The 19,966-nt window shown below is 42.9% G+C and overlaps 1 pseudogene; it reads left to right on the forward strand.

The window, feature by feature from the left end:
* The first annotated feature begins 15,937 nt into the window (after positions 1–15,937).
* Positions 15,938–18,062, forward strand: LOC124686461 (annotated as a pseudogene).
* Positions 18,063–19,966: the final 1,904 nt, after the last annotated feature.

The raw sequence follows: 19,966 nt of genomic DNA on the forward strand, positions 1-19,966 counted from the left end.
ACTGAATTGACAACTCCGTTGTTAAGGCTTCCAAGTGTTCTTTGTCTCCCCTTGTGTCGAATCAATAAATTGGGTAATACTTCCCGCGAAGACTGTTGCGATCCCCTATACTTGTGGGTCATCAAGACTATTTTCTGGCGCCGTTGCCGGGGAGCATAGCTTTATTTGGAAGTTCACTTGGATTAATATTGTTCGCTGCAAATTCTCCATCATGGGTAAACCTCGCGATACTAAGATCGCCATATTACCATCCACTACAAGAAAAGGTACAATTCCGAGTACCTCCGCTACACTTGATTCACCATCCGTGATTGATAAACTTGTTTCACCGCCACATGCTTCGCATGCGGGTACATCTCGCTGAATCTGAACAAGTCTCATAATATTGATAATGTTTCTGCTGTGCTTGATGATAGTGGTTCATTGGGATCTTTTCTAGATGCTACAATTGCTAAATCTAGACAAATTGAAAATACTGAAACTCCTAATGCTACTACACCTGTTAGTTCACCTGAACTTGAATTCTCTAGTGATGATCTTGAGGAAGATTATGTGGAGCTTGATGATGATTTTATTGAAAAATGTAATGCTACTACTGATGCAAGAAAAATTAAAAAGTTGCTTGCGTAACACACCGTTAGATATAAACCGTCTCCCGATCCTAAATTTGCCACATCTCCTATAAACATTAGGGATAAAGATTATGATTTTTCTATTGATCTATCTCATATAGCTATTGTTGAGAAAACACCTTTTTGTGGTACTGAAAAAGAAAGTGCTCGTTGAACACATGACCGAGTTATCTACTTTGAGTAGTTTGTTTTCTGATGATGTTAAGAAGCGTACTTACTTTGTTGCTAAAATATTTCCATTCTCATTGAAGGATGACGCTAAAACTTGGTATAATAATTTGCCACCTAATTCTATTAAAAGTCCGAAAGAATTGCTTGATGTTTTCTTCCGCAAATACTTTCCTCGCTAGTGCTCAACATGCTGCTTTGCGGAGAGTTTATAATTTTGATCAGGGAGATGAGGAGAAATTGCCTGAGGCTTGGGCGAGATTTTGCTCTCTTATTAGAGCTTTGCCTGACCATGATTTAGAAAAGCATGATTTACTTGATATATTTTATAGTGGACTAACCATTGAGTCTAGGGCATACCTGGATAGTTGTGCTGGTTGTGTTTTCAGAAAAGAACTCCGTACGACGCTCGAAGAATTATTGGCTAAAATAGGCCGGAATTATGATGATTGGAATACGCCTGAACCAACTCCAACACCAATAGTGAAGAAGAGGGGTTTAATTAAATTGAATGATGAAGATATGAGGGAAGCCAAGAAGTCTCTCAAGGAGAAAGGTATTAAATCTGAAGATGTGAAGAATCTACCTCCAATAGAAGATATATGTGAGATAATTCCCCCTTCATCCATGATTGAGGTAAATTCCCTTCAACGCTTTACTAGGGAAGATATTCCGTATTCGAAACCTCCTGCACAATGCTTAGATGAGTTTGATAATTATATTGTTAAGCAAGAAAATTTTAATATGAGAGTAGAGAATCATTTAATGGAAAATTCTCAAGCTATTAGTCAATTGCATGATATTGTGGAGAGAACCTCCAATGATGTTAAGATGCTTGTTAAACATTTTCATATGATTCAAACTCAAATTGATCAACTCACTAAAGTGCAAAATGACTTGTTAGGGAATAATTCTAAAGAGAAACATGCTTATGAAGTAACAACTAGAGGTGGTGTCTCTACCCAGGATCCTCTATATCCCGAAGGGCATCCCAAAAGAATTGAACAAGATTCTCAACGCATTGAACCTAGAGCTCATTCTAAGAAAAAGAAGAAGAAACATAAAAATGTTGTAGAATCCTCTGAACCTCGTTAATGATCCTAATAGTATTTCTATTTCGATGCTGAAACTGAAAGTGGTAATGAACATGATAATAGTGAAGATAATGATAAGAATGATACTCCTGATAAAGAAGAGGTTGAAAAAGAACCAGAAAAGCATGCTAAAAATAAAAAGTATACTAAAGAAGATTTTATTGCTGAGAAACATGGTAATGAAAGAGAACCTTGGGTGCAAAAGCCAATGCCTTTTCCTGCTAAGAAATTAAAATCAAAGGAAGAGGAACACTATAATAAATTTTGTGATTGGATGAAACCTTTATTTTTGCAAATCCCTTTGACTGATGCTATTAAATTGCCTCCTTATTCAAAGTATATGAAAGATATTGTTACTAACAAAAGGAAAATCCACAATGAGGAAATTTCTACTATGCTTGCTAATTACTCTTTCAATGGCAAAATTCCAAAGAAGTTGGGCGACCCAGGTATACCTACTATTCCTTGTTCTATTAAGAATAATTATGTCAAAACTGCTCTATGTGACTTGGGAGCCGGTGTTAGTGTTATGCCCTTTTCTCTTTATAAGAGACTTTACTTAGATAAGTTGATACCTACTGATATATCTTTGCAAATGGCTGATAAATCTACTGCTATTCCTGTTGGTATATGTGAGAATGTCCCTGTTCAAGTTACTACTAACCGCTTGATATTAACTGATTTTGTTGTGTTGGAAATGCCTGAAGATGATAATATGTCTATTATTCTTGGGAGACCTTTTCTTAACACCGCAGGGGCTGTTATTGATTGCAATAAAGGAAAGGTTACTTTCAATGTTGATGATAAGGAACACACTGTCTATTTCCCCAAGAGGATTGAAAAAGCGTGCGGAGTTAATACTATCTCTCATGTGAGAACTATCAAAGTGGGAACCATCGATTGTCCTATATATGAGCCTAAAGAAGAATATCAAACTCTTGTGATTGGATCCATATCAATACAATTCAAGGTAACATGATTGATTTGAGGTTTATTTCTTCATATGTTATGTAAAATTTATTTGGTGACAAGACTAGATCAACCTTGTTAACAAATACCTTTTATATGCATAGAGGAGGTAAACAACATTTCTCTCTTTCTCCACTTGTTTTAGTTGCTGTAGCACTTTTAATTTGCAAAGTTTCTTAGTTGATTTGAGATTTCAAAAATTTTCCTGGCCAGTAATAATAAACTTAATACCCAGAAAATGTGCATTTTTCAAAGTTTTCAAAAATTCGCGAAAATTACACCGTTGGTCCTATTTTTCGACGAGGCACCTGGGAGCACCAGAGGATGACCTGTGGGGCACCAGAGGGCGCCACACCACTGGCCGGCGCGGCCAAGGAGGTGGCCGCGCCACCCTGTGGTGTGGGCTCCCCCTCGCCCCACTTTGCCATCTCTTTCTCCCAGCACCTTCTCTCTCCCGAAAAACTCGTACCAAGTTCATCTCTCTCGCGTTTTTGCTCCAGAGCTCCAGCATTTCTCGATCTCTTTGCTCAGCCCAGATTTCGTCCGAAATTTGGCACATTTGCTCTTCGGTATGTGACTCCTCCACCCATCCAAGTAGAATTTCGTTTGGTTGAGTATATCTTGAATATTTTGTTGCTGTAGGTAACATGTTTGGTGAGCTTGCATGCTTGTTCTAATTGGTAGAAATTAGTTTTGATGCATGATTAGTACTTTAGCAAGTTCCTATGGTAGTTTCCCTCAATTATATGTCACCAAATCAAGTTTTATATTGTTTGTTGAAATTTCAGAAAATGGAATGGAATAGATATCACTTGAACCAGCAAGAATTGGAAGTCCAACAAGTTATGGTAGTCAATCGTGAAGAGGGAGTATACCCCTCTTACTACCCGTGCGCGGATTTCATGAGAAGCGCGGGATATTTGCGGATGTTCAAACTCTAATTTCTCGTGCGGTGGCTGAGTGACTTTGTTGAAGGAGAGCCAAGACAATATGTAAAATTAACTATGGCTTTTGTGCAGGACTTCAAGTTTAATTGGTCGCGATCTAACCCCACGGTCCGAGTATAAAATTTACAATAAAACTGTCAACTTGCCATTTAGTGCTTTTTGTGCAGCAATTAGAATACCGCAATGGGGGTCGTGCGAGAAGATAAGGGGATCGCCGCAAGAACTCTCGGATCTTTACAAGATGATTTGCGATGGAAGGAGTTTCTCAGGTGAAAGTGGTAAAATCACTAGTATTCAGCTCCCGGCTATCCGCTACTTTGCTTATTTTATTACCAAATGCGTTCTCGCCAAAAGAATTGGTAGTAAACTTTCTATCCCGGATTTGGCTTTTCTAGCTGCAGCACTGCAAAATAGTAGGTCTTATAATTTGGGAGCATTAATAGCTTATAGACTTGCTACTAACCGTGAGAAAGGTGGAATGTGTGGAGGCCTCATCGCCTCCCGTTTACTAGCTTTTCATAATGTAGAACCTCATCATTTTGATATTCCGTTCCCCATAGAAAAACTTGACATAGCCTCTATGATTAAACATGAATTTGTTTCAGATTCCTCCAACTTGGGTAACCTGTATTATAAGATGATATTTTATAAGAAAGTTTGGAGAATAACTAAGAAAACTGAGAAACTAGTAAGATTGCCTACGCCTGTTTTGTCTAACCTTGATTCCAGGGGAGATTGGTCGGTCACAGAAGGTGCACTAGATGCACATATAGAGAGAGGAGGCCAGCATGCAAGAGACGACATAGAGGTCGAGGAGCACCTCGACTCATCATCCGATGCAGCAAGTTCCTCGCATCAACATGGTGGATATGCGGAGCCTCCACGCTTTTCTTCTGCGCAGGAGCTTTATTATGACTACTCCATGTATGATCCACCGGCGTGGAACCCAGACCCTCGTTGGGGTTGAACTCCACTTAGGCCAAAAGCCTAAGCTTGGGGGGAGGTATACCGGCATCACTCATTCTTTGCATATTATGATTGCTGGATACTTGTATATACTTGTTTAGTTTGTTTGAGTGTTTTTCTAATGAGAGGAAGATGATATTTGGGGAAGTGCTGCCTGAAAACAGATTCTGGGCTGTTGCCGTAAAAATTCGTGTGCCCAGCCAGAACAGTATTTTGAGTTGAAAATTTTTGTGCATGTTCCCCAGGTTGTTATCTAACTTTCATTAGTTGAACACTTTTCGAACTGAGCAACGTAAGATTTTTGTAAAAATCGATTTCTGTACTGCTGTCAGGTTTTGGCAGATTTCTGCCATCTTACTTTTCTGTGTTTCTTTTAGTTTGCTATTTCTTGTTTCCACTTTGTTTCTTTCCCAAAACACAAAAAGACCAAAAATATTTCTGTTGTTTCTCTTCATCATTTGTTTATCTTGGTTTCTTGCATTTGTTTCGCTTTATTTGCTATTGCTAGCTTGCTATAAGAAAACCCAAAAAGATTTTGCTTTGTTTGCTTGTTTCCTCTTGTTCCTATTTGCAATTTGAAAACACCAAAAATATTTGCTGTTCTTCTTTGGTTTGTAAAGTTCATCATGAGTTCAATGGTCTTCGGTGGCTGGAGCGTGGTTTTCATTTCATATTATCCAAGCTACACAAGTGAAAAGGCAATAATGACGATCTACGACAATCTGATTGTGGTGAGAGGCTGGTATGAACTCTATTTGTTTTCATTTTTGTACATATACTCATCCATGTGAGCATGCTTAGTTGGTTCATATGAGGTATATGTTATTTAAGAAAGTCTAGTGGTTCATGATCTCTCATGTTTAGCTCCAATCTATTAATATGAGTAGCATGTCATGGATGTTTGTTTGCATTGTTTTATTCATAAGTAAGTATGGCATTGTGGTATCCTCCTCTGAATAATTCATTTATATCGACTTGGCACATGCTCACGCATGCATATGACTGAACAAGAGTCAATTAAGCCTCAATGATTTACATTGCTTCGTAGTTCTTGTATCACTTTTATGCCTCGCTTAATTTATTTTGCCGCAAGCATGATTATGACGAGCATTGCTCTCTTGATTTGTCGCTCCCTAGTCTTTTTGCTAGCCTTCACTTGTACTCGAGCGGGAACGCTGCTCGTGCATCCAAACACATGAAAACCAAGTTATTCCAGAGTGTCCACCATAAATACCTATGCATGGCATTTCAAACCATTCCAAGTAAATTCTCATGCGCTACCTTTAAAACCTTCAAAATGCTTCTTAATTTGTGTTAATGTTTCATAGCTCATGAAGAAGTATGTGGTGTTTAGCTTTCAACCTTGTCATTTACTTTTGACGGACTCTCATATGGAATAGTGGCACATCCGCTTATCCAATAATTTTGCAAAAAGAGCCGGCAATGGGATTCCCAGATCCCGAATTAATTAAACTTAAATAGACACTCCTCCATGGTTTGTGATTGTTGGACGGCACCCGAAGGATTCGGTTAGCCATGGCTTGTGTAAGCAAAGGTTGGGGGGAGTGTCATCATCATAATAAAACTAAAATAAAAAGGCACTCCTTCATGGTATGAGATTGTTGGCAGGCACCCGAGGATTCGGTTAGCCATGGTTTGTGTAAGAAAGGTTGGAAGGAGTGCCAAATAAATATGCAAGTAATTCATGGGAGCCGCTCTTGAAAGTCCGGTTGGCGAGGTAGTTGGTGAACCCATTACCATTCGTTGACAACAACAAACACCTCTCAAATAATTTTACTCCTGATTTATAAAAATGAAAAGCTCTAGCGCATGTTAATCCCTGCTTCCCTCTGCGAAGGGTCAATCTTTTACTTTTATGTTGTGTCTCCATTATTTCTTTGAGCACTTTCTTGAGAGCACAACTATCATTCTTAGTATAATATGCTTGTCTCAAAATATGATTGATTGTGGTATAACTTTGATGCTTTTATCTTTGACAATCACTACTTCTAGTCTTTCTATGAACTTCAAAGGTGCCCGGGCATTTATGTTTTGCCAATCAAATACGGGCAAGCGAGATACCACTTTATCATACTCTCTTATGAACATTGCAATCCTGCTTATATACATGATTCATGATGCTTATTATTAATTGTTGGTACCTCTTCATGATTGATATAGTCTGTTAGATGATCTTATTTGCATGTACCTTATTATGAACTGCTCAAGTGTTAGCCATATCATGAGAATATATACATCATATGAGCAAATGTGTTCGTGAAAGTTGTTTTATCGCTCGGTTGTTAACTGAATTGCTTGGGGACAAGCAATAAGCTAAGCTTGGGGGGAGTTGATACGTCCAAAACGTATCTACTTTCCCGAACACTTTTGCTATTGTTTGGCCTCTAATTTGTGTATTTTGGATGCAACTAACACGGACTAACGCTGTTTTCAGCAGAACTGCTCGGTGTCTCGTTTTTGTGCGTAAATCCAACTTTCGGGAAAAACCTCGGAATTTATGCGATAAGGCCCTATTTTCCCAGGAAACTAACGGAGCCGAAGGGCAATTGAAGTGGAGGCCCGAGGGCCCCACACCACCGGCGGCGCGGCCCGGGGGGGCCCGCGCGGCCATGTGGTGTGGCCCCTCGGCCGGCCTCCGACGCCCCCTTCGGACTACTTATTCGCCTCGACCTAAAAACGCACGAGAGAAGTCGAAGTCGCGAGAAACCCTCCGAACGCCGCCACATCGCGAAACTCCGTCGCAGGAGCCAGAAGTCTCCGTTCTGGCACTCCGCCGGGACGGGGAATTGGAGGAGATCATCACCGCCATCACCGCCAACGCCTCTCCATCAACCAGCAATGTTTCCCCATCCATGTGTGAGTAATTCCCCCGCTGTAGGCTGAAGGGGATGGTAGGGATTGGATGAGATTTGTCATGTAATAGCATAAGATTGTTAGGGCATAGTGCCTAGTGTCCGTAGATGGTACTTTTATGATATTGTTGCAACTTGTTATGCTTAATGCTTGTCACTAGGGCCCGAGTGCCATGATCTCAGATCTGAACATGTTATTATTTCATCATGATATTCGTTGTTTATGATCTTACCCGCAAGTTGTATACACGCGTCGCTGTCCGGAACCAATGGCCCCGAAGTGACGAAATCGGGACAACCGGAGGGGATGGTAGTGACGTGAGGATCACATGTGTTCACGGAGTGTTAATGCTTTGCTCCGGTACTCTATTAAAAGGAGTACCTTAATATCCAAGTAGTTTCCCTTGAGGCCCGGCTGCCACCGGCTGGTAGGACAAAAGATGTTGTGCAAGTTTCTCATTGCGAGCACGTACGACTATAATTGGAACACATGCCTATTGATTGATTAGTACTTGGACACCGTTTTATTATTATCCGCAAATGCCCCGCTATGATTGTTACATGAGTTTCTCTCATCCATGCAACGCCCGTCATCCGTCCCCGTGCCTACAAGTATTTTAATCCTGCTGTTTACTAAAATCACTACCGCTGTCTTTGTTACTCTGCTGCTGTTATTTCACTACTCGCTATTGCTATAAAACCGTTACTATCGATAAACTCTTGCGAGCAAGTCTCGTTTCCAGTGCAATCTGAATTGACAACTCCGTTGTTAAGGCTTCCAAGTGTTCTTTGTCTCCCCTTGTGTCGAATCAATAAATTGGGTAATACTTCCCGCGAAGACTGTTGCGATCCCCTATACTTGTGGGTCATCATTCAGCTCGAAATAATTGTAAGAGAAGAACAATAAATCTAAGGCACCCCACTTCATCGGTAGAAGGGCGCGACAACGCATGGATTCATACCTTGAGTCGACGCTGGCTCGTAGAAGGGTGGCCGCGCCTCGAGGATGCCGGCGACGTCTCCACCTCGGTCTCACATGTGACTTCTTCTCGTCAGGCGGTGCGCCGCGCTATGTAGAAGATCTATCAAGAGAAGAGAGCCCGATGACGCTACCGACGCCTCAACCTTGATATCACCGACCTGTTGCTCCGCACCGAGATGCGCCACGTGCAAGATTTAGCGGATGCGCCAATTTTAGAGATATGGCATGATCGTTGTAACAAATTTCAACGTGATGATGATTTGATCCTGCACTCAGCCTTGAACATAAGTACTAGTACAGTCTCACAATTCTTTTATCATTATACTTTGCGAGATTTAACGGATGCGCCAAATTCAGAGATAGATCATGATCATGGTAACACAACATTCAATGTAATGATGATTTGATGTTGCACTCGACCTTGAACATAAGTACTAGTACGGTCTCACAATTTTGTATCATTATACTTTGCAAGTTTTAGCGGATGCGCCCATTTCAGAGGATCATGGTAACACATTTTCAATGTGATGATGATTTGATGTTGCACTCAACCTTGAACAGAAGTACTACTACTGTCTTACAATTTCTTTATCACTATACTTTGAAAGATTTAGCGGATGCGCCAAATTCAGAGATAGATCATGATCATGGTAACAAATTTTCAATGTGATGGTGATTTGATGTTGCACTCGGGCTTGAACAGAAGTACCGTCTCACAAATTCTTTATCATTATACTTTTGCAAGATATAGCGGATGCGCCAATTTCGAGATAGATCATGATCATGGTAACAAATTTTCAACGTGATGATGATTTGCTGTTGCACTCGGCCTAGAAGAGAAGTACTAGTACGGTCTCACAATTATTTTTATCATTATACTTTGCAAGATCTAGCGGATACGCTAATTTCAGAGATAGATCATGATCATGGTAGTGACCGATATTTAATGTGATGATGATTTGATTTTGCACTCGGCCTTGAACAGAGGTACTAGTATGGTCTCACAATTTTTTATCATTATACTTGGACGGTAGCCAAATTCAAAATCTCATAGCGGCAAAACTTCCCGCCCACAAAATACAAAAATTTCACACGCTTCCAAATTCCCATTCTACCCCTGTGGAGATGGCAGCAAAGTCGGTTGGTGGGGGGGCCTGCCCGTCATTTTTTGGATCACCACCTCCCTAGCCCGGAAACCCTCCCAAAAAAAATTCATTTCCCTCAGACCACCCACCGGAACTTCCCAAGTCCTCTCTCCCACCTCCACGACCACCGCACCGGAACATCCCCGCCGGACTTCCCTGGCCTACCCGAGGCCTCGCGATCCTCGTCATCCGGCTGCCTGCCGAAGCCGCTTCATCGACGCCGTCATCAACCGGACCGGATCATCCCCGCCGTACCTCGAAACCATATGCTCATCCGGCCAGTCTACCGCAGCCGCTTCAGCTGCGGTATCGTCCACCCCACCGGAGCCGCTCGCCGGATCCGTCGTCCACCGCATCGGATCTTGCTCACCGACACCGCTGTGCATGAACCGGATCTCGCTTCACCGGCGCCGTGCATGATCTAAACTCTTTTACTATCGCTTTTCTATTGCTTGCCTGCAAGTTCTTGTTTAATCTTGGGGGAACCTGTTTGTGCTAACGACGCGCCGTTACGTTTTTGCAGATGAGATGAGTAACCATGAAGTGTAATGGCCGTCTCTCCAACCCCAAGTAGCACATGTAGCGTACTTCATCACCAGATCTATCAACCCCAGATCTACTGTGACTCCCACAGAGTGCTTCTCCTAATGTAAGTCCCTTGTTTTAGCGCCATGTTCTGGGTTCAGATGCTTGTTTTTCTGAAGCTCTTTTAGTTCATCCCTAGCTATGACCGTAACACCTTTCTATTTTCTAGTTCATTGCTAACTTTAAGCGATTGAACATTTTGGTATGCATTCCCTGCTTCGTAGATGTAGCCATCATAACTTCTATCTTGCTCGACCGTTGTTAAAAAATTATAGGCTGCTACTATTTTGTTCATGCCAATATTGTTCTCCCTGAACATGTTGGTTTGCATTCCCTGTACTACAGGTGATGCCATTGTTATTTCTATCTAATTCGTCGTAAGCTAACAAAGTAACTGCTGCTATTAGTTCATGCATGCTATCGCTCTGCCATCCTGCAGTACAAATTTATTTGAACTCGTCACAACCAGCCTACTTCCGTCATAATTTTGTCTGCCATCTGATTCTTCGAAAGCTGCAATATTAACTTGTTTCTCTTAATTGGCATGGCGCTCACATATAGAATGGTGAACATATTGGTGCAATCCCTCTTCTACAAGTTCACAGGTGATCCCACTATATTCCGTTTCTGGTCCATCCTAAGCCGTAGCATTAACTATCCTCTATGTGTTGCTCATTACAACTTTATATCCCGAAATAAATTGATTTGTTTCCCTTATCTACAAGTTTATGAGTGATGCCATTATAACTCCTATCTCGTTTTATTCCTAGCTATTATAGTAGCATCCTGCTATTATTTAGTTCATGGCCAATTTCAAGTAATTGCACATGTTGGTTCGCATTCCCTGCTCTATAGCTTTTGGCATCGTAACTTCTATATTTGGTTTACATTCCCCGCTCCGTAGATCTAGCCATCATAACTTTATCTTGCGCGATCGTTGTTACAAAAATTATGGCCTGCTACTATGTTGTTTGTGCCAATTTTTTACTCCATGAACATGTTGGCTTGCATTCCCCGTACTACGAGTGATGCCATTGTTTTGTATCTAGTTCATTGTAAGCTAACAAAGTAAGGACTTAGTTTGGCATGCTATCACTCGCTATCTAGCCTGTAGTACAAATAAACTTGTCATACTACTAGATAATAATTTTGTGTGCCATCTTGTTCTTCAAAAGCTGCATTATTGACTTGTTTCTCTGACTTGGCATGACGCTCACATATGGAATGCTGAACATATTGGTTTGCATTCCCTCTTATACAAGTTCACGAGTGATCCCACTATATTCCGTATCCGGTCCATCCTAAGCTCCAGACATTAACTATCCTCTATGTGTTGCTCATTACAAGTTTATATCCCGAAACATCGTGATTTGCATCCCCTTCACTATAAGTTCAGGAGTATTATTCAGTTCACGGCCAATATGAAGTAATTGCACTTGGCACATGTTGGTTCACATTCCCTCCTCTTTAGCTTTTGCCATCGTAACTTCTATTTTTGGTTTACATTCCCTGCTTTGTAGATGTAGCCATCATAACTTCATCTTGCTCAGTCGTTGTTACAAACTTTATAGCCTGCGACTATGTTGTTCATGCCAATTTTGTACTCCCTGAACATGTTGGTTTGCATGGGACTCGACAGTAGTAAGTCTGCTGTTTCATTCTAACATGCTCTGTTATATTGGTTGTTGGTATGCGGCATGCACTCTTTGTTTGCTTATTGTGCGCATTACAATGATCTTGTTATAACGACGAAATGATGAGTTTCAAATTCTTTGGCAAACAATATTATAGTGTCTTTGCCTTTCCATTGTTGCTGTCTTAACTTGTAATGTCTTTATTTCAGATATAGGTGCTGCATGGACAACTTAAAAGATTGCCGGATCGCTTCATTGTATTGCTAGGTTTAATTACCATTCAATTTCTCTGGGTTTTGTAATATTTTTTCAAAGCCTTGCAGTGATGTAATATTTAGTTAGTTTTTATAGTTCTTTCGCGCATTTTTTCTATGGTGCTCGTGGTAAGTGAGGCTATCCGACAGAAATCATGTGCTGCGTAAATATTCTCAGTATCTAAATCACAAATTCCCATCCCTTAAACGGCCCAATTAAGCGAAATCATATATGTGCCGGCCCGCAAAATCCTAAAGCGCATATTATGCCGGCATATAAACAACAACTAAACGGGCTGGCCCACTTACTTATTGGGCCAGCCCACTTGATTTACGGTGGACCCCACACTCTAATTGGGCCAGCCCACTTGCTTTAAGGTGGACCCCACACACTACTGGGCCGACCCTGTAACAGAAAAGTGGGCCCCACAAGCTTATTGGGCCGGCCCGCTAACTCGTCGGGCTAGCCCACCTGATTTACCGTGGACCCCACCTGCTAATTGGGCCGCCCACTAACTTGTTGGGCCAGCCCAATTGCTTTTGTGGTGGACCCCACATACTAAATGGGTCGGCCCTTTAACGAGAAAGTGGGACCCACCTATGTTTTTTGGCCCGGCCCACTATCTTGTTGGGCCGGCCCACTTGCTATATGGTGGACCCCACATACTAAATGGGCCGGCCCTTTAACAGGAAAGTGGGACCCCACCTGTGTTTTTGGCCCGGCCCACTTACTTGTTGGGCCAGCCCACTTGCTATATGGTGGACCCCGCATACTAAAATGGGCCGACCCTTTAACAGGAAAGTGGGACCCACCTATGTTTTTAGCCCGGCCCACTATCTTGTTGGGCCGGCCCACTTGCTATATGGTGGACCCCACATACTAAATGGGCCGACCCTTTAACAGGAAAGTGGGACCCACTCGTGTTTTTGGCCCGACCCACCGGCTTGTTGGGCCAGCCCATTTGATCTATGGGTGAAGCACTGCACCGCATGGGTAGCTACACACCCATGCATTATACCAATTTTTGAATACTGGGTTGACTTTGACAAAAAAAAGTTCAAATCAAAATTCGGAAACCACTTTTGTACACCAGAATTCTGCGTTCTACTAGGAAACTGAGCTAAAACAAGTTAATATGACTTGCAAATTGGTATAATGCATGGGTGTGTAGCTACCCATGCGGGTAGCAGGCTTCATCCCTTAAATACATCTAGGTACTAAAATAGATCTAAATATATCTAAATTTTAATAAATTTGAAACCCTTTTTCTAGACCGAGGAAATATGTTTATTTGATCTTTACAAACAATATCACAGAGCATGTACCTTCGATTCTTAGCTGCAGTAAAAACACCAGATAATATTTTTTTTCAAGGTGTGGTACTAGAGCATCTCTAGCGCGGCCAGTCGCATTTCAGATTTTGATTGGAGTAGTAAGCTCAAATTTAACCCTTCTAAGTAGAGATCGCCAAACAAAGAAACAATTTGACATAAACACCTACCATAATAAAGCTTGTGTACCCTGGCTATGATATAGGCGAGTAACAAATGTATGTATTTTAAAATCTATAACGGTTGAACATTTCTGACTTTTATAATTTACCAAGAAAGAATATCTTGAATAAAAAACAACAATGTGACGCTGCTAGATTTATTATGAATGAGATCTTGACTATCATCTATGGTTCACTTGATCGTCGACATACCCAAACAAGCCATCGCGTACAAGTTTTGTGGCACACCTTTTGTTAGCCTACAACAATAGCGATGATGGTGCTAGAGAAGGCGAGTGTACTAATTTGTGGGCAAATGTTGATAGGTACAACAGAGAAGATGTTTTATAGGAACACTGGGTCGGGTTCTAGCCGCCCGACCCTTAGGGACAATTTAAAATTTCTTGCGGTTGGAGGACAAAATTGGAAATACTTTAAATCAAATTAGAAATACTTTCATTAATTACAGACAATCGATGAGAACTTATTAGATTCTACAATTTCAGTGGGTTGTCATCCTTATATCGCCATGTCTAGAGATATTGTTGCGAGTGTTCACATGTTGTAGGGCTCAACGGCTATTTCTCCCTAATATGGTGGTAATTCCAAATGCATAACGGTTGTTTTGATCTCCTTGCATTTTTGTTTTGTTAAACTTTACTGGTGTGTTCAGTGTTAAATCTATGTACACAGACTTGCTTAATGGACACACATGTTATCTTAAGAAATATACTTGGAAGATCAAGGTTCCACTTAAAATCGAAATTTTTATGTGGTTCCTACATAAGGAAGTTATATTGACCAAAGACAATCTGAGCAAATGGAATTGGCATGGATGCACTAAATGTAGTTTTTGTGATCAAGATGAAACAATACAACATTTGTTCTTTTCATGTCCCTTTGCCAAAATTATTTGGAGGATTATTTATATGACGTTTAATTTACCTCCTCCTTCTAGTGTCTCAAATTTGTTTGGAAATTGATTAAATGGGGTACCAAAAAAAGATAAAGACCACATTAGAGTTGGTGTGTGCGCTTTATTGTGGGCTATATGGACAGTCCGTAATGATTTTATATTTAACAAAAGGAATTTCCCATCTTTTATGTAGATTATCCCTTTAGTCACTCATTGGATCCATATGTAGTCCTTCCTCCAGCCGGTGGAGGAACATCGGGACATGGATATTGGGTGCAACCGTTTGACGACGATCGCACGGGATTTCTATAGCTAGTGCAGTTGGCGGTCTGAGAAAAAGCTCACATCATGATGCTACATCGCTTTTTTCTTCTAGCTTTTTTAGCTGTAATAATTGTGTACTGTTACTGCTGTTTTGGTGTGACTTAATTTAATAAAGTGTTGTATGCATCAATTGATGCAGAGCGCAGGGGCACCCCATTTCGAAAAAAAAATGATTTTTCATTATTGGTTAATAACTAAGCAAGAAAATTTGAACAAACGGAAGACGTTTCCCTCAAAAAAATAAATAAAGAAGAAGACATTCTGCTGTTTCAATCTCTCGTGGTACTGATTTGATTAAGTAGGAGTTCTGTTTTTCTCCAGGAAAAAAACATGGGACCAGAAGAAAAAACCTCCCAACAAGATTCATGCCCCTGCAGCTCTACTATTCTTTCTCTCCATTTTTCTTCGCATATATACGTGGAGGACGAGGAATCTTACCAACACACCACCTGCACCGAGTCAGTTGGTTTGTGGCTGCTTCATTGAATAAGACGACACCTCTGCCTAGAAGTGGAACTCCTCCTCCTAGCTAGCAAGCTGAAGCAAATCCCAAACCGCAAGGTCACAAACCGTCTCCATCGATTTTTCGTTGCCAGGGGTAGCACCAGTATATCACCTTAATTAATTTCTGGAGATTGAAATCTTTTTTAGATTGTTCAGCAGCAGTATATATACAGTATATATAATTATTAATGGCGTTTTGTTTTATTGTGTAGTGCCGCTTAATTTGGTGCTTGCTGTTCTTCGCTGGGCGTGGGCTGACCGGGCCAAATCAAAAGGTTCAGCAGCAGCGGATTGATGTTCTTTATGCGTTTCTTGTAGCAGCACGCCCCCGTCTACACAACACAACACAGCCGTTACTGACCGACGATAGCTCCACTAATAATTAAACATAAATTTCCCTCAGTATTCACGTCAAGTATCTTGTTCTGTTCCTCTCGAGCGATCGCAAACCGCTCGCGCCGATCAGTAACCGCTATCTGCTGCTCTGCTGCTCGTACGCATCCGATCCCAAATTTTCTTGTACATATTAGGCGAATTCCTCTCTGAGTTTCTGTACCTTCTCGCTGGATTTCTTGAGCTCGATCAGGAGCGGCATGCAAGGAGGAGGAGGAGGAGCGGTGGTGGTCGACAGCAAGGACGGGCACGCTCCCGCGAGGGCGCCGGCGCCCGGGAGGAGCTTCCCGGTGAAGCTCGTCGCCCGGCCGCAGCTCCTCTTCGCGGTGCTCGCCACCGGCTTCCTCGCCGCCGCGCTCCTCCTGGTCGTCCTCGGCGGCGGCGGCGCCGTCCCGTACTACGGCCTCCCGGCGCTCGCCGTCCACGACGTGCTCCTCGCGGCGCCGTGCGCGGAGGAGAAGGAGGAGGAGGACCAGGTGGTGGAGCGGTGGTGGGCGCGGCCGCCGGCGAGGAGCGCGTGGCACAACATGAGCGACGAGGAGCTGCTGTGGGCGGCCTCGTTCGAGCCGCGGCGGCGTCGGGGGCGGGGGCGGCCGTCGGCGCCGGGGAAGGTGGCGTTCATGTTCCTGACCCGCGGGCCGCTGCCGCTGGCGCCGCTGTGGGAGCGCTTCTTCAACGGCACCGGCGGGAGGGGCCTGTTCTCGGTGTACGTGCACACCACGCCGGGGTACCGCCTCGACTTCCCGCCGTCGTCGCCGTTCCACCGACGACAGGTGCCCAGCAAGGTACGCCACCTAGGTAGTTAGCTCTCGCCATCAAAGTTGGCTTCTTTCTTCCCCGTTTGGATGGATGACGGAAGGACGGCCGTCCGATTGGGACTAGAGTCAGACGGATCAGGATTCAGGAGTGCCCACGTACGACGTCTCGAATGCTCTGGGTTGAACGGCACTTGACAAGTGCTGCTCCGGAGTGCGACAGCTGAAAGTGATGAGCATCGTGTCCCTGTCAAAGATGCCACGGACAAGAATCCTCTTTCTGCTATCTTTTCTCTTTTGCGAAAAATATCTTCTTCACATTTTCGATACAATTTTGCTTCTCGGATTTGCTAGATCTCGCTCCACCGAGGTCGCCTCCAGGGACTTTAGATTTCCAGGGTGATGACATGGTGTCACTCGATCCAGAATTAAGCTAATTCTTAATCAAGCCAGAGCTAATCACACCCTTTAATTCTTAGTAATAGATTGCAAAATGTGTGTCGCAACTAGATAGAATTCGTACCAGCATTTCATCCCGGTATGTATTCCTATGGAATTTTTTGCCAAGATTTTAGAAGTCTCTTGCTCGCATCATGGAAAGTAAAAAACGCCAACTCATACATATATGCTTTCGCAGGCAACAAGGTGGGGCGAGACGAGTGTGGTGGATGCCGAGCGCCGTCTGCTCGCGAACGCGCTCCTCGACCTCTCCAACGACCGCTTTGTTCTCCTCTCCGAGTCCTGCATCCCGCTGCACCCCCTCTCCGCCGTCCACGCCTACCTGACCCGCTCTCGCCACAGCTTCGTTGGCGCCTTTGACGACCCAGGACCGCACGGCCGGGGCCGGTACCGCACCGCCCTCGCCCCGACGTGTCCGTCTCGCAGTGGCGCAAGGGCGCGCAGTGGTTTGAGATGGACCGCCGCCTCGCCCTCTTCGTGGTCGCCGACGGCCGGTACTACCCGAGGTTCCGGGAGGTATGCCAGCCACCCTGCTATGTGGACGAGCACTACCTCCCCACTGTGCTCACCATCGAAGCACCCATGAGCATCGCCAATCGGAGCGTCACGTGGGTCGATTGGTCCCGTGGGGGCTCGCACCCGGCCATGTTCGGTGCCGACGATGTGAGCAAGGACTTTTTGGAGAGGCTGGCGGGGAAGAAGGAGAAGGAGAAGGAGAGGTGTATGTATAATGGGCAGCCGGCGGTGGTATGCTTCCTATTCGCAAGGAAGTTCGCACCCGGCGCGTTGCAGCCGCTGCTCGAGCTTGCCACTAGGATCCTCGGGTACTAGCTTCATTAGTTAAACTCACTGATGCATGTTTTTCAATCTTATATATCTAGCTCATACAAACTCACTGAGAGGACAATAGAGAGAAATAGAATTCTTTTTTATATATGTGGCAAAACCCTGTGGACGGTGGAGTTGACATTTTTGCTTGCAAATTCTGATAACTTAGCGCTTAGTTAATCAAGTGCATTTTGATTCGGAAAGATGCTTTTCTCCCATGCACGGTTTCATTATGTTTCCCAAAAAGTTAACATGAAACACCACGGTACGTATCTTAAAGAATGATCAATGGCTAAAACATCATGCATGGGACCTCCCCGTGTAGGGAAAAAATGCTGCTCTTCGGTGCTGGAAAAATTGCTACTCTTCGGTGCTTCATGGTGGTTCTCACCGAAACAAACCGAGTTCTCTTAGTTCTCTTATTATAGTTTTTCCAATTAATTCTCCATTTTAGTATCCATTAAATTTAACTTTTTTATATTACCATAATGTTAATTATCGGTTCTCTATTTAAATTATTCATATATCTAGTCAATATATTTTTAATGTATTAAAAAATGATACCCTTGTAAACAAAACACATTTTTACAAGACAAGAGGGACTTGTGTTTTTTTTTTTGAAAGGGAACTGATTTTCCCCAACCAGATTAGATTGACTTGTCTCCACTAACACATGGCTTCTGCCTTCACATCCATGCATCTCCCCCCCCCTCTCATGCATGTGCATGCATCCCTCCCTCCCTCTCTCTCCCCCTTGGGCATCTCTCTTGCTTGGAAGTGGCCATCCTTTGACCTAGAAGTTGCTCAACTGAGCTTGCACCATGTATGGGTGTTTTGATGGTCACGCTCGAGGCCATGGCCCCGAGTTTCAAAAAAATGGCGTGACTGAGGCAAATGGGTTGAGGTTGCAAGATCCAACTTCGGCAAGCCCGATTCATGGTCACGAGCCCCAAATTGTAAAAGTTGGCATCTCAACTATTGTGAACCAAGGTTTTTTTTATGTCTTGTGTGTTGTTTTGACACGCTAGAAGGGCGCTTATGTTGTTTGTTGCATTCACATGCAGATTCCACTCCAATGATTCTGAAAGTCAATGGAGAAGGGTCAAACTTTTATGTTGCAATTTTGTTGCTGGTTGTTGTGTGTTGTTTTCATATGTTGTGACCATTTGTTTTTCCAACTACATTTTTTGCAATCCATCTTAAGAAATTTTTCTATATACAATGGCCGTTTCATGCATGCCCACTATATTATTTAGGTAAAGACTATCGTATTTGTCCAAAACAATACAAACAATACATTGCCCAGTTAACCACATATGTGAGGAGACTTATCGTGATGGCTAAAAACCACAAGCGTAAAACCGGGCGAAAAAACGGCCACCAAACACAACAAAGCACACACACCTCCAGCTCTAGGTCGGCGCTGAGTGCATTTTACATATTGTTTTGAGCCTCATTTTTCATTCAAATCCCACATCTACATGCACCGTCTAGTAATAGTTGTGTCCTTTATACATGATTACTTGTCTTTACCCGTTTTCATATCAGCTTTGAACAATTTGTAGCTTTATTAGGATTTATTGCTTTTCCTTGCATCTGATGTGTGTGTAGGTATTGCCAACGTTTATGAAGTTGAAAGGAACCAAAAGGAGGGAATATGGAGGATTTACATGGACCGAGACGTAGTCATTTCATGGGTGGAAAAGTGATATTTTACATAACAAGATAATAAATATCCAAGACCATTGTATTTTAGCTCTTCGTCCATACGAACGAGCCACAACACGCTCCAATCAGAGCTAGTATTAGGAAATGGCATCATATTACTACATGAGCTCACAAAGTTTAACGACCACTAATACGGTCATCCATGACCATACCAGATGGGCCTGTGTCACTCCATCAGAACCATTTCGTCAAACTAAGGACCTTTTGTGAAGGGCGGAGGGCCATATCTGGTGTGGGGGTTTCCAAGGATGCAAAATCGATCTTCGGGGAGACTATATAAGAGCATTCTGGCAGAGCCCCTATTTATTGGAACAGAA

The sequence above is a fragment of the Lolium rigidum genome, chromosome 2 (assembly GCF_022539505.1).
Source record: "Lolium rigidum isolate FL_2022 chromosome 2, APGP_CSIRO_Lrig_0.1, whole genome shotgun sequence".
NCBI lineage: Eukaryota > Viridiplantae > Streptophyta > Magnoliopsida > Poales > Poaceae > Lolium > Lolium rigidum.